Here is a 13,255-nt window from a genome sequence, read left to right as displayed (position 1 = left end):
AGCGGCGGCCGACGTCGCGTATGACTGACGTCACTTGTAAATCCTTGAAACTCAACAGTACCATGTGTGTGTGTGTGTGTGTGTGTGTGTGTGTGTGTGTGTGTGTGTGTGTGTGTGTGTGTGTGTGTGTGTGTGTGTGTGTGTGTGAGACTACAGTACAGACAGCACAGTGGCCATGGATACTGTATTCTTATATTATATTATTATATTACCTTTATTATCCTTGGGATAATAAAGGTATCTATCTATCTATCTATTATATTACAATTGTCTCCTGTGTGAACTGTGCATATAAATAGGATGGGGCAGGTGTAATATAAACTTGTCATTAGCCTATACATTATGAATTCAATTGCACCTGTCAACTTTGATTCCAATGTCTAATACTTAATTTATTTATTTAAAGACACGTTTTTCTTTTTGACTAAAACTATTGACTAAAACTGGACTAAAACCTTTGTGAGGGTTCGTCGACTAAAACTTGACTAAAACCTTTCGAGTTCTAGTCGACTAAAACTAGACTAAAACTATCAAGGATATAAATGACTAAAATCTGACTAAAACTAATAAGCATTTCGTCAAAAAGACTAAGACTAAGACTAAATCTAAAATGCCTGCCAAAAACAACACTGATTCATTGGAAGCGGTTTTCACCGCTTCAAAAAGAACTGAGCTTCATAGATGCAACCATGCCACAGCTAGAAGCTAACAAGTAGCCTGTGCGCTAATAGTGGACGGACCGAAAGGAGGGACAAAGAGAGATATGGGCTGTTTCCTGCAGGTTTTAGAATGGGAGTCAATGGAGAACTCAGGAGTTCTGCATTGACTCCGTGTTTGGCAGTATGACGGCATCAAAAACAACTCGGGAAACTCATGTTTGGCAACTGGTGTGTTAACTGCAAGTGTGGTTGCTGTGACGCAAGTCACTCTTGCAAATGGCATTCTGTCTTATGTGGTCTATGATGTCAGACATCTATGATGTCTGTCATCTTACCACCTGGGGACCCCCCAAAATAATATTGCGTCGCGACGGGTTCTGAGCTTGCACACATGCTATCTCTACAAATATTTGTTCAACCATCTTTGAAAGATTTTCACCCAGATTTATATATATTGTCAATGTCGGGCCCAAACCTTGTATCTCCAAGTTTCAAATTTGTATGTTTTTTCCGCGAAGTAAAGCCCCGCTTCATCAGACAAGGCCGTTGCACAAAAGTAGTGAAAACAGCCGATCTACAACGGCGGTGCGAGGCGCTGTGTGCTTGTAGATCGGCTGTTTTCATTAGTTTAAATCATTTTAAAATGTATAAATACAAAACAAACGGTTTTGGACATACAAGGTTTTCCCCCGACAACGACGATATATCAGGGGGGCTGTTGTTGCAGCCCCCCTGTTTGCCATGCAGCAATGAAAAATAAGGTGTGTAGATCTCCAGAGAGTTTTACCTGCATGGGGGGGCGTACGTGTTGACTTTCCGTCTGGCAGCGTTGCCATTCATGCTGCTTATAAAGCTTATAGCCAACGCTGATAAGGCTTTTTGTTCACACAATGTCTCCCCTCGTCAGCCCCTCTCTCTTTCTTTTCCTCCCCCACAAAAACTCAGTGTTGTTATGGGCTTTATGGGAGCCCAGGCGAGGCGCCGGGCATCAGGGAGGATCCAGTTGTACCCCCGGTCGGTCTCGTCCATTTTTAGTTTCTTTTCTTTTTTTTCCTCCTCCCCGCGCCGATTGAATGTGGTCCAGGGATGGGACGATAAGCGATATTATCGTTTATCGTGATAAAACAAAAACACTCATGATAATCTTATTGTGGAGATTTCATTTCCTCCGTCATGCACTCGGATCAATTCACCTTTTATTTGCCGAGTTGCATATCTGGTATACCACTTAAACCCTCTGTAATTGGTAAAAGGTACTTATAATACCGGTATACAGTTTACAGTTTACAGTTTACAGTTTACAGTTTAAGCATTTAGCAGACACATTTATACATTAGGCATTTGTACATACTTAATACGTTTTTTATTTTTTTCACTATAAAATTTCTTTGCCAAAAAATTGCCAATCTACAAGCTCACAACGCGTCGCAGCCCCAGGAGAATGGAATTTGATTATTGCGATAATATCGTAAATTTCTTTTGTCACAGTAATCGTGACATGACATTTCCATATCGTCCCATCCCTACCCCGCGCCGATTGAATGTGGTCTCATCCAGGCTGGGGGCCATTGTTTCCCCTCTCGAACCTCCTGCCCAACGGTACAGTGCTGCTTTTGTTCCCCGGGTCTCCCATCGGCCCATGAATGCAGAGCCACCGAGCCCCAGACGACGCAGCACAGAGCACCTGAAGGCTATTTTATCAGGAGCCTTTGTCCCCCCGTGCGCTCTCCCCCTGCGTCGCTCCCCATCCATTGAGCGAGGGTTTGAAAAAGAGAAAAGGCAGGAGGAGGATCTGCCTCGCGGTCCCTCCAGACTCCCGGCCAGCCCAAAAGCCACATTAACCACTTGAACCCTGATAGCTATTCTGCGGGGAACATTTGTCGAAGAAAAATGGCTGATTTACAAGCTCGACAATGAGTCGCAAATGCGCAATGCGTTGCTTTTTTCGGTTCTCTGGAAACCGCATATAGGTCCCCCTCCGGTTGCCTTTGGGCACGTTCCGCCAAGGGGAGTTTTACAATGTGAGTTTGATGTCCACGCTCACATAATGGTTGAATATGGCCCAGGATATCTGTTTTTTTCTGGAGTTTTTTTCTAGAGGCGAGGTTCGATCACTACGGAAGGTCACGTATATCCGCGGAGCTTGATTTGGAATCATACTTGAGTTCTGGGCGGCAGCGCTTTGTTTCCATTGACCATGACGGAGGCGCGCAGTCTCAGGTGACCTTGAACCATGTGAGACACCGCCGAGCGAGCGGTATAGCGAGTCGCAGTGTCGAGCTTTGCGAAGTTCGCATTAGCCGAATCAGCACTGTCCAACTTGCTTTTAGCCCCTTTTCCACTGGCCCAACACCACTCCACACCACACCGCCCACTTGTGTGAGGTTTTCCACTACAAGGTCCTGGGTAGAGTGGTGTGAAAGTGGTACTAAACAGGGTACTAAAAAGTATCCACTCTAGAGTAGGTCTGAGCTAGGCCAAACAGGGCCAAACACTTCATAATGACTGATCACTCACTGGCTTTTCATTTAGACCACCAGGATATAGTTGTAATACATGATAATAGATTCTATTGTGTTATAACCACTATTATAATCTATTATAGTAAATTATAATTATCATAGTAATACATTAATACTTTATAATGTATTATAATCACATTTATAATCCATTATAGTGCATTATAATTAGGATAGTTGTAATACAAATTTATTATGTATTATAATCACAGTTAAAAGGGTCAATTTGTTTCTTACCGATAGGGGTACTTTTGTGTAATGGAAAATGGAGATATTTGTATGTGTGGTGTGGTGTGGTGCTAAAACTGCAGTCGAAAAGGGGCTATACACTGGGGTACGGAATAGTGAATCTTCATCCCCCCGACTTTCGGCACCTCTGCGCGGTCCAAGCGAACAAAAAGGAGCGCTCCCTAGCTCCGGTTCAGCCAATCAGCATCCGTGGGCGATTCCAAATAACACATCTGTGGAGGGTTGGACACACTCATACCTACAGGTTGGACGCTGTCTTGATCAATCATTAATCGATGAGGCAATTAGGAGACCAGACATAGGTGTTTATGCTTCATGTACATGGTATGATGGGGAGAGGGGAGAGGTACAATAACACTATTGTCAGTGGTACAGTAGTTCTGCCAGGAGGCACACGTCAGAGATCACAGTTATACTGTCGCCAGAGTTCTCAACGGGCCCGGCCCTAACTGGGCAGGCCCGAGGCCCTACCCGGCCCTACTAGTTAGCATACGTTTTAGGCCCTACCTGGCCGAAAACGTTGGGTCGGGTATGGTTGGGTCTATCATATAGTAATAGTAATAAAATAATAAAAACAAATATTTTATTTTTTCATTGAGCCGAGGCCCTACCCGACCTGACTAATTAGCATACATTTTAGGCCCTACCCTACCCTAAATGTCGTTCGGGTTCGGGTATGGTCGGGTTCGGGCAGAATTTGAAAACTCTAACTGTCGCTGCTTCAAGGACGTCTGAGATAGTCTGTACCAAAGCAATAGCTACCAGTAAGACTCCCTAAATCGGGAGATAAGCAACCGTCAGGTCGCATACACATAGAAGGCAATGGTAGCCAATCAGGAGGGAATATGGGAAATGGGACAGATCCCTCGCAACACGCTGCTCAGAGCTGACTCATTTCACCCTTCTTATTTAATAAATAATATTCCTTTTGGTCAATTTCAGCGGCTACGCCGCTTATGTGATGAGGAAGATGACTTTAACACACAGGCTACTGATATGGCTGGTCGCTTTGTAAGCAGAGGTTATAAACAAGAGGTGGTCGTACGTGCCCGCAACAAGGCGCATGATATTAATCGTAACGACTTATTAATAAAAAAGAAACGTAGGCCTACCAATTCCTCTCAATCCCGTCCTTATTTTGTTACACAATATAGCACTGCTGCCAACCATATCAGCCGCATCATCAAAAACAACTGGGGCATCATTAACAGTGACCCTACCCTTAGACAGGTCTTCCCTGAACCTCCAATGGTTTCTTTTAAAAGGGCTCCGACTTTAAGGGACAAATTAGTCAATAACTTTTTACCTCCCCCCAAAAGCGATTCTTGGCTTAAAAGACCAATAGGTTGTTATAAATGTATGCATTGTCCACATTGTTCCAACGTTGAACAAACAAAAACTTTTATGGACTTTAAGACTAATAAAACGTATAAGATTAATGACTTCATTAACTGTAGCACTACTCATGTCATCTACAGGTTAACATGCACCTGCCCTGGTGTGTTCTATGTGGGAAGAACCAAACGTCGCCTTAGGGACCGTCTAGCTGAGCATAAGTATGCTATTCGCACAAACAACATGGTATATCCAATAGCAAGACATTTTAAAGAAATGCACAACAGTAATGATGGTTTACTGCGCATCATTGGTCTTGAGCAGATAAAACCGCTAACCAGAGGCGGAGATCGGCTCAGAAAATTAAACCAGAGAGAAACATTTTGGATCCACTCCCTAGACGCATTGTGCCCTCCAGGCCTAAATGAGGATATAGACTTTATGTGTTTTCTTTAAACTTTTTTGCAATTATACTTTTCTTTGCTTTAAGTTTGCTTCTTTGTTATTGGCATTTTGTTATATTATTTTTTTTCGTTCTCTTTATTTAGTCTTTTTGGCTAATTGATTGATTGCTCTATTCATTGTCCCTCCTATGTAATTACCTTTTGTGCTGCTCACACACACACATGTGCAATTCTGAGTGTGTGTCCTTAGTGCTGATTGACTAGGTCTCTGCTACTCAGCAGCCCTCTGTATATATTGACTTGTGTTTGTCTGTTTGCCTCATTTATGCCCTGATGAAGACCCCGAGAGGGTCGAAACATGTCGGCTTTTATTATGTCTTGAAATAAAGTACACTGCTTTTACGTCCGTTCCCCTCCTTTTTATTTTTTGAGTGCTCGGATCCTGCCTTCTCTTTTTTCAAGTTTTATCCCACTGATCCTGGTAGCACCCGCCACACGTTTTTAACTTTGCTGGTACCTCCTGAGCACCTAGTTTTTCTTGTTCTCTGGGACAGATCCATGTTGATGACATGACTTTAGAGATACTGTGTACCGCTTTGCATGATTTTAGGCCAAACTCTGTAGGAGCAGTGTCCAAACATGTGTTTTGCAATAATCGGCCTCATGGTGGCGCTAGATGAAGGCCACGTTTGGCATGGATAGGGGCAACGGTTCCGGAGATATGAGTAGGGCAATAGTGTGACGTGGAATCATTTAGTCTCTTACAAGCTCCCAAATATCATAATGTTTTGTAGAAGTATTATACGTGATGGTAACATAACAACCTTCTTTTTCTCTGTCCGCAGTTTCTCTTGAACCTCCCTGAGGCAGAGGCTGTAGGACTTGGCGCTACCCCATGCGGCCACGCTCTCGCCCAGCACTTCTCTGGAATTCCAACCTGCTGCTTGAAACGTTCACTGTCACAATAACTACATTATCCACTACTTTTAAGATACAATTGCAAGTATTTTGCATAATCATCATAATTGTTTACATGTTGAAAAAGGTCTGTACCTACTAGTCAAAGGTATGCATGCTCCGCATATGGTCTAGTCCAGGGGTCTTCAACGTTTTCAGGCCAAGGACCCCTTAGTTGAGAGAGAGATGAAGCAGGGACCCCCCCCCCCCACAGCCTTTTTGTAGATTCCTACAGGTTCATCGTTTGACAGCACAATCATCATTGTATTTTGGATTCATGTCAATTTGTGTTCTCAGATACTTAACCACTTGAACCGTCAATAATTAATAAACTTGACCTTTCACTCTGTACTTAGTCTGCTCTTTTTCCCCTCTACACCAAAGCTCTTTGGCAAAACTTCTCCGAATATGGACGCTAGGGTTCAAGTGGTTAATATAAAAAAGGAGAAAAAAAGGTTTCTATCACTCAAAGATTTGGAGGACCCCCTGTAGTAACTCATAGGACCCCCTAGGGGTCCCGGACCCCCTGTTGAAGACCCCTGGTCTAGTCTTGTGTAGCCAGACTGATTGATTGATTGATTGATTGATTGAAGTCTTTATTATAGAAGTTTGCAAAGGAAAAGGTACATGACAGTATAGTTCACTGGTACAAGGCCAACTAACGCCACAAGAAAACCTCCAGGCGTGTTTCAGTTGGGGTTTATTCCACAATCTCCGAATGCTATAAAGAGTCTGGAACCACACCTCCTGAAATCCGAGTAACGGAAGCTGGCATTTCCATTGACAAATTGTCACCTCTGCTAAGCAGCAAGCTACATATTGTCACTGTCTGGCCAAACCTCTTAACTCCATTTTTGAGGTTTTAGATTTTTTGGCATAAGCTATTGAACAACCTTTACATCTGAGCGTTGGTTAAAATAATATTGAACCAAGGGAAAGTAGTAAAAGGTGGTTGGGACAAAACCAAACCAGCTAACTCCACCCGATTCGCCCTCTCTTTTTTTCATAAATATGTGCTATTGAACACCCTTTACGTCTGTGTGTTGGTTAAAATAATATTGAACCCATAGACTGTAAAAAAAATATGGACGGTGCGAAGCCATTGGTTTCTATGTGGCAAAAATGACGCTTTTTTGTCCCTTGTATGGGTGTCGCCATCATTGTTTGAATGGTACCCCAGGAATCATAAGGAATGCTATTGGCTGCCAACGGTCAAGTGCAACCGCAGGGATACATGGGAGAATGTGGTCGGAGCCTCCCGAAATACAGCACACGAAGAAGAACACAGCCGGCTGGTATCAGTTTAGTTGGCCACGCCCCCCCGCAATTTTATTATTTATTTTAACATAAATTGGACCATATTTGAACAAAACGCATATCATGGTAATTGAAAGGCAGTTTTTCACTAGCGACAGGAACCATAAAGTATTTATGACGATGTTTATTATGGATAGAAAATCAAAGAGGAAAATTAATGAGGTCCAGTGGAGATCAAATCTTTTTGGTACCTTCGCGGGGGGGAAAACAGCGCAACTAGCGGCCAATCATGGGATCTTTCTCTTCCGGGAAAGCTTCATGAATAATCCAGCCAACAACACCTCTGATTGTACCAAGGAAAAGTAATTAATTCTACTTGAGCTCATTTTCCCGAAAATGAACTTTTTGGAGTTAGGAGGTCTCGGCCCGACAGCAGAGATATGCTTAGATGATCTTGATTTAGTGAGTAAGAAAGCCTTGCCGAGCCATGAGGCCCATAGGGCAGCTAGGAGCCTATCTCCTGATTCTGTAGCTTGAGGCAGCAACGTTCAATAGCCGATCTACAAGTTCACAACATGTCGCAGCCCTCACAGGCTATTTCCAAAGACATTTAGGTGTAGGGAGAAAGAAAACAGTGGACCAAGTATACACACAGAGGCGATACCAGTCCATCAACAAGTATTAGTTTACTAAGTATAGAGGGTTATCAGCTGAATGTTGGCCTGTGTGTGTGTGTGTGTGTGTGTGTGTGTGTGTGTGTGTGTGTGTGTGTGCGTGTGCGTGCGTGCGTGCGTGCGCGCGCGCGCGTGCGTGCGTGCGTGCGTGCGTGCGTGCGTGTGTGTGTGTGTGTGTGTGTGTGTGTGTGTGTGTGTGTGTGCGCGTGTGTGTGTGTGTGGACGAATTGTAAAACAGTTGATAGTGCTGTGATATGGAGTCTGATTACACACTGCACCCACCTCTGTCTGTCTCTGTCTCTGTGTGTGTGTGTGTGTCTCTCTCTCTCTCTCTCTCTCTCTCTCTCTCTCTCTCTCTCTCTCTCTCTCTCTCTCTCTCTCACAGACACTCTCTTTCTCCATGTCTTTTTAATGTGGTATTAAAAAAGGTTGTTAAAAGTATTTTAAATGTGTACGCTTTATGTTTGTCTGTTATCAGTGAGAAAATAAACATCTGACATGATCCTGCATGTCAGATGTAAACTGTAGATTTAGTTGACTAAAATCGTATGATATTTAGTTGACTAAAACTTGAAAACTGAAACATTTCAGATGACTAAAATGTGACTATAATGAAATTGTATTCAAAAGACTACGTCAAAAATGTGCTGTCAAAAGAATCACTGTAACAGACAATGGAGATAACAGCTAGTGCTATTTTTCGGCAAATTGGTTTGGTGTAGAGTGGATAAGAGCAGACTAAGTATTCAAGTAGTTAAACATCTGAAAACACAAATTGACCTGAATCCAAAATACGCTGACGATTGTGCTGTCAAACCATGAAACTATATGGAATCTATGAAAAGGTTGTGGGGAGACCCCTGCTGTACACCATGTTACTCTGGAAGCTCATTGACATACATAAATAACAGTATCAATTATGCATGCATTTACATGGAAGAGGGCACCTACCTGTCACTATTGTGTGGCCCCCGAATGGCTTTGTAAAATGTATAATCTCTGTCTTGGTGTTATTGCTGCTGCATACTTGCATACGTACAGTAAAGGGATATGAATGGCTCAAATAAAGGGCCAATCAAAGAACATATATCATGGAAGATAAAACTGTACTTGGACCTCTTTTTCCCCCACCTAGACCACATCTATTTGCCAAAAATAACGTATTTTTTGGCAAATCAACATATTCAACATATCAACATATTCCAACTCCCAAAGCGCGAAAGGGTGACCGCTAAAAAAACTTCAAAACGACTGGGCCACAGCGCCTAAAGCGGTCTTGAAGTCACACAAGAGCCACCGCCTGGTCGAGTGTCGCAAAGTCCTCTTCAGCCGACTCATGAACAGTATCAACAATTCAACATGTTTGGTTAGGACTCCTGGGCCACAGTAGCCTGTGATTGGGCAACTAGGCCGGTATTTAGATGATAGACAAGCCAGTGGGCCAATCATGTGATGTCTCTTTGCTCTGTGGGCTGGTGCTACTGAAGGATTGGCCCTCTCCACTTGGCCCCAAAATGACCGTAACTATCCTAAAACGGGGGCACTGGGCCCACAGGCCCACTTGTATAGTCAGTCCACCCCTGGGTCCATTTGTACACTCTCAGAGGGCTGTATTTTGATTGTCTTAAGTACCAGCTCTTATGCCTTAACCCAGTGTTTCTCAACCACTGTGCCTGGGGACCTTTGGTGTGCCTCTGAGAAGGGTCAAGTGTGCCCCTTGAAACTGCTTGAAAGAGTATTGTATTTATCATTTTAAAAATGATTTAAACTAGAACAGCCGATCTACAAGCACACAACGCCTCGCGGTGTGAGGCGTTGTGTGCTTGTAGATCTGCTGTTTTCACTACTGTTGTGCGTCAGCCCTGTATGATGAAGCAGGGCTTTACTTTTGCGAAGAAACGTACAAAATTGAAACTTGGAAATTCAAGGTTTCTTCCCAGACAGAGACGATATTTACACCCCCGTATTATGTTCATGTGCCCATGGATTCTTGGGATATGAAAAGTGTGCCCATGCAGAAAAAAGGTTGAGAAACACTGCCTTAACCGACCACCAAACCTTTCGTCGGAGAGTTCAGACTTTCCGACGTGCAGCTTTCCGAACTCTAATTCGGGGTAATGCTTTTCAGAAGATGCGAGTGACGTCATTTTGTAGTTGAACCGGACCTTTCCCGACGAAAGGTTCGGTGGTCGGAGACGGTATGGACAGGCCTTTAAGTTAAGGCATAAGAGCTGGTACAATCAAAATAGAGCCCTCAATGTTACAGACCTATTATGCTATCTCTTTATGTTTTTCTAGTGATATTATCGTCTTCTCGTTTTGTATGTTTGTGGCAAAAATGTAATTCTGACAAAGATTTCCTCACAAGCCAGCATGGCGATGACCCCTGCTTTTAGCCTTAATGTCTTACTGTACCATGTGCTGTTTACATTTATGACTAATAAAGTATTCAATTGATCAAAACACTTGATTCTCAAACTTATCTTTTGCTCAGGCTCACCCCTGATTATTTTCTCCCCTAAAACATGTTGATCAGGTATTATGATTATACTAGGAGGAAGATTGTCTTTCTTTTTTTCCAAAAAAAGTGTACAGAAAGAGTTTAAATTGTGTTTTTATGTGGCCACACCCACCAGTTCATTAAGTATGCCTGGTTGTCAAGGTGGGTGGTGACCCAGCTGGATTTAGCCACACCCACAGTGTTGGGTGTATGGTAAAAATGATTGTATGAAGTCGTTTAATCTGTGTTTTTCAACTGAGCCTTTTGACTTCCGGAAGTAAACACAAATACACGGGGAAGACAAATCTGCACATTATAACCACACCCGGTGACCTATTAGAATAATGTTCAAAGACACATACAAAACAGAAAAAGTACAAAACTATGGCGCCACCTCTCTAAAGAGGCAGGGGCTGAAATAAAGGGGCCTTTCGGTGAAAACACCGAAAATAGCCGATCTCCAAGCTCCGAGCTCCGAGCTTGGAGGTCGGCTACCTTCGGTGCTTGATACCACACTAAGCTGAACATAATCAAGTGAATACTGGAGATATGGCCTAACGGCATGGATATCTACACAGAGAGGCTAATTCTTTCAACATATTATGCTGTATTCCAGTTCAGGAGAGTTTGGACAAGGCAATAGAGGGTATGTGCATGCATGCAAGTGAATGGCAAATCGAGTGAAAAAGTGAGTTTAAAGTTTTTTAATGGAATCAGATAGGACTTTTCTGTTTGGATGTATGGGCTGTCAAGGCCAGAAAGTAGTTTTTTGTGTAGGCGTTCCCGCATAACTTCCTGTTATGATGATGTCACGCGCATACCCTCTATTCTCTTGAATGCGCGTGATTCCTAAACCCACCAGGATTGAGTTAAGACCCGCCTCCTCTCGATAATCTTAAGTATGAAAGTGCCCATGAACGTTAGTGCTGCTCGCTCAAGTGCAAAGTACCTACCTACCTACTGATCCATTACAATAATACACGCAGCATAATAGGCCCAAAGCCATATCCAAACCATAACAATTTAACTGATAATCAGTTTTATTTTGAGCACAGTATAGTGACAAATGAATAGCTTTCTCAGTACGTTTTTCTCTTTAGCAAAGTTAGTGTTCCCTTTATTAAGCACAGTACAATTAGGCCTAAGTCAGTTTCAAGATTTTTTAGCACAGTTTATTTTGAGCACTGTAGTGAGAAATTAATATTGTGCATTTTGCAAATGCAGGCTTTTCTCAAGTACATGAAGTCTTCATGCCTCTGACTTTATCCACCCTCCATGTGTCAGGCAGGGATTTCAGCCACTCCTGGAAGTCCTCACGTTTCCACGAGGCGGGTCTTAACTCAAGCCTGGTGGGTTTAGGAATCACGCCTTGAATGCTGCCTTCAGGTATGGCAAGGAAAGAGGGGCATTTGCATTTCTTTCACCATAGTGAAAAGCTGCATTCATGGTCTGGAGAGGGAACGTTTTACAGACGGATCAAATGGCAGGGGCTCAAGCCCCCTTTGATGTCTATGTGTGCACGTGTCTGCCCCCTCACAACGCGTCACAACGACGCATTGTGAGCTTGTAGATCTGCTAATTTTGCTGAGGAGACTTGTACGGTAGACTGAAAAAGAGAGCACCAAGTATAACGCATCTAAAGGTCTGTTTTACTAAGTGCAGGTCGAAGTGCTTCAACTGAAGTGATATTGATGAATTCCAAATATTTACCCAGGAATTCTGCGGCACCCTTGGACATGCGTCAAGACACCCACTATGGGAAAGCCTGCACAGACCCGAACCCTAGGATATTAACGTCATTAAACCTATATTGTGTTAGGCCTATATGTATTATAATAGTATGTCGTCACTGTCGGGCAGAAACCTTGTATCTCCAAGTTTCAAATTTGTACATTTGTTCTCAAAGCAAAGCCCTGCTTCATCATACAAGGCCGTCGCACAAAAGTAGTGAAAACAGCCGATCTACAAACACACGAGGCGTTGTGTGCTTGTAGATCAGCTGTTTTCACTAGTTTAAATCATTTTTAAAATGATAAATACAAAACAAACTGTTTTGGACATATAAGGTTCCCACTCGACAACAACGATATAATGGTAACCTGAAATCTGGGAACCTCTACGTTTCCCTTTCCAAAATGTAAAAAAAGAAAAAATCAATAAAACAAAATAATAAATGTATGATTTGGACAATAAGTAGGTCGGAAGTGGCTTATTGTCGGTATCAGCCGATAACACGCAGGAGTCTGTCCCCGTTACAATGCACTAGACCCCTGGGAGATGGACTGCTGAGGTGGAGGCCACACCTACCATCAGCTCCCAGTACTTGCTGCATGACTTTGCACACCCAAACTATGCTATACTCATACGTGCCCGGGATCAAACCCATGGTATTGTAGTCCAAAGGCAAGAGCTCTACCGACTGAGCTACCCGGACACAATGGTCTGAGGTAATATAAAGTATAGCCTAGGCCAGGGGGAAACCTTGTATGTCCAAAACCATTCGTTTTGTATTTATCATCTATAGTTAGTGAAAACAGCAGATCTACAAGCACACAACGCCTCGCATCGCGAGGCGTTGTGTGCTTGTAGATCAGCTGTTTTCACTAGTTTTGTGTGACAGTCTTGTATGATGAAGCAGGGCTTTGCTTTACCAAAAGACGTACACATTTGAAACTTGGAGATAGGAGGTTTCTGCCCGACA

The sequence above is a fragment of the Nannobrachium achirus genome (assembly GCF_963921795.1).
Source record: "Nannobrachium achirus genome assembly, chromosome: 12".
In the NCBI taxonomy this organism is placed as follows: Eukaryota; Metazoa; Chordata; class Actinopteri; order Myctophiformes; family Myctophidae; genus Nannobrachium; species Nannobrachium achirus.
This window is presented reverse-complemented; position numbering follows the sequence as displayed.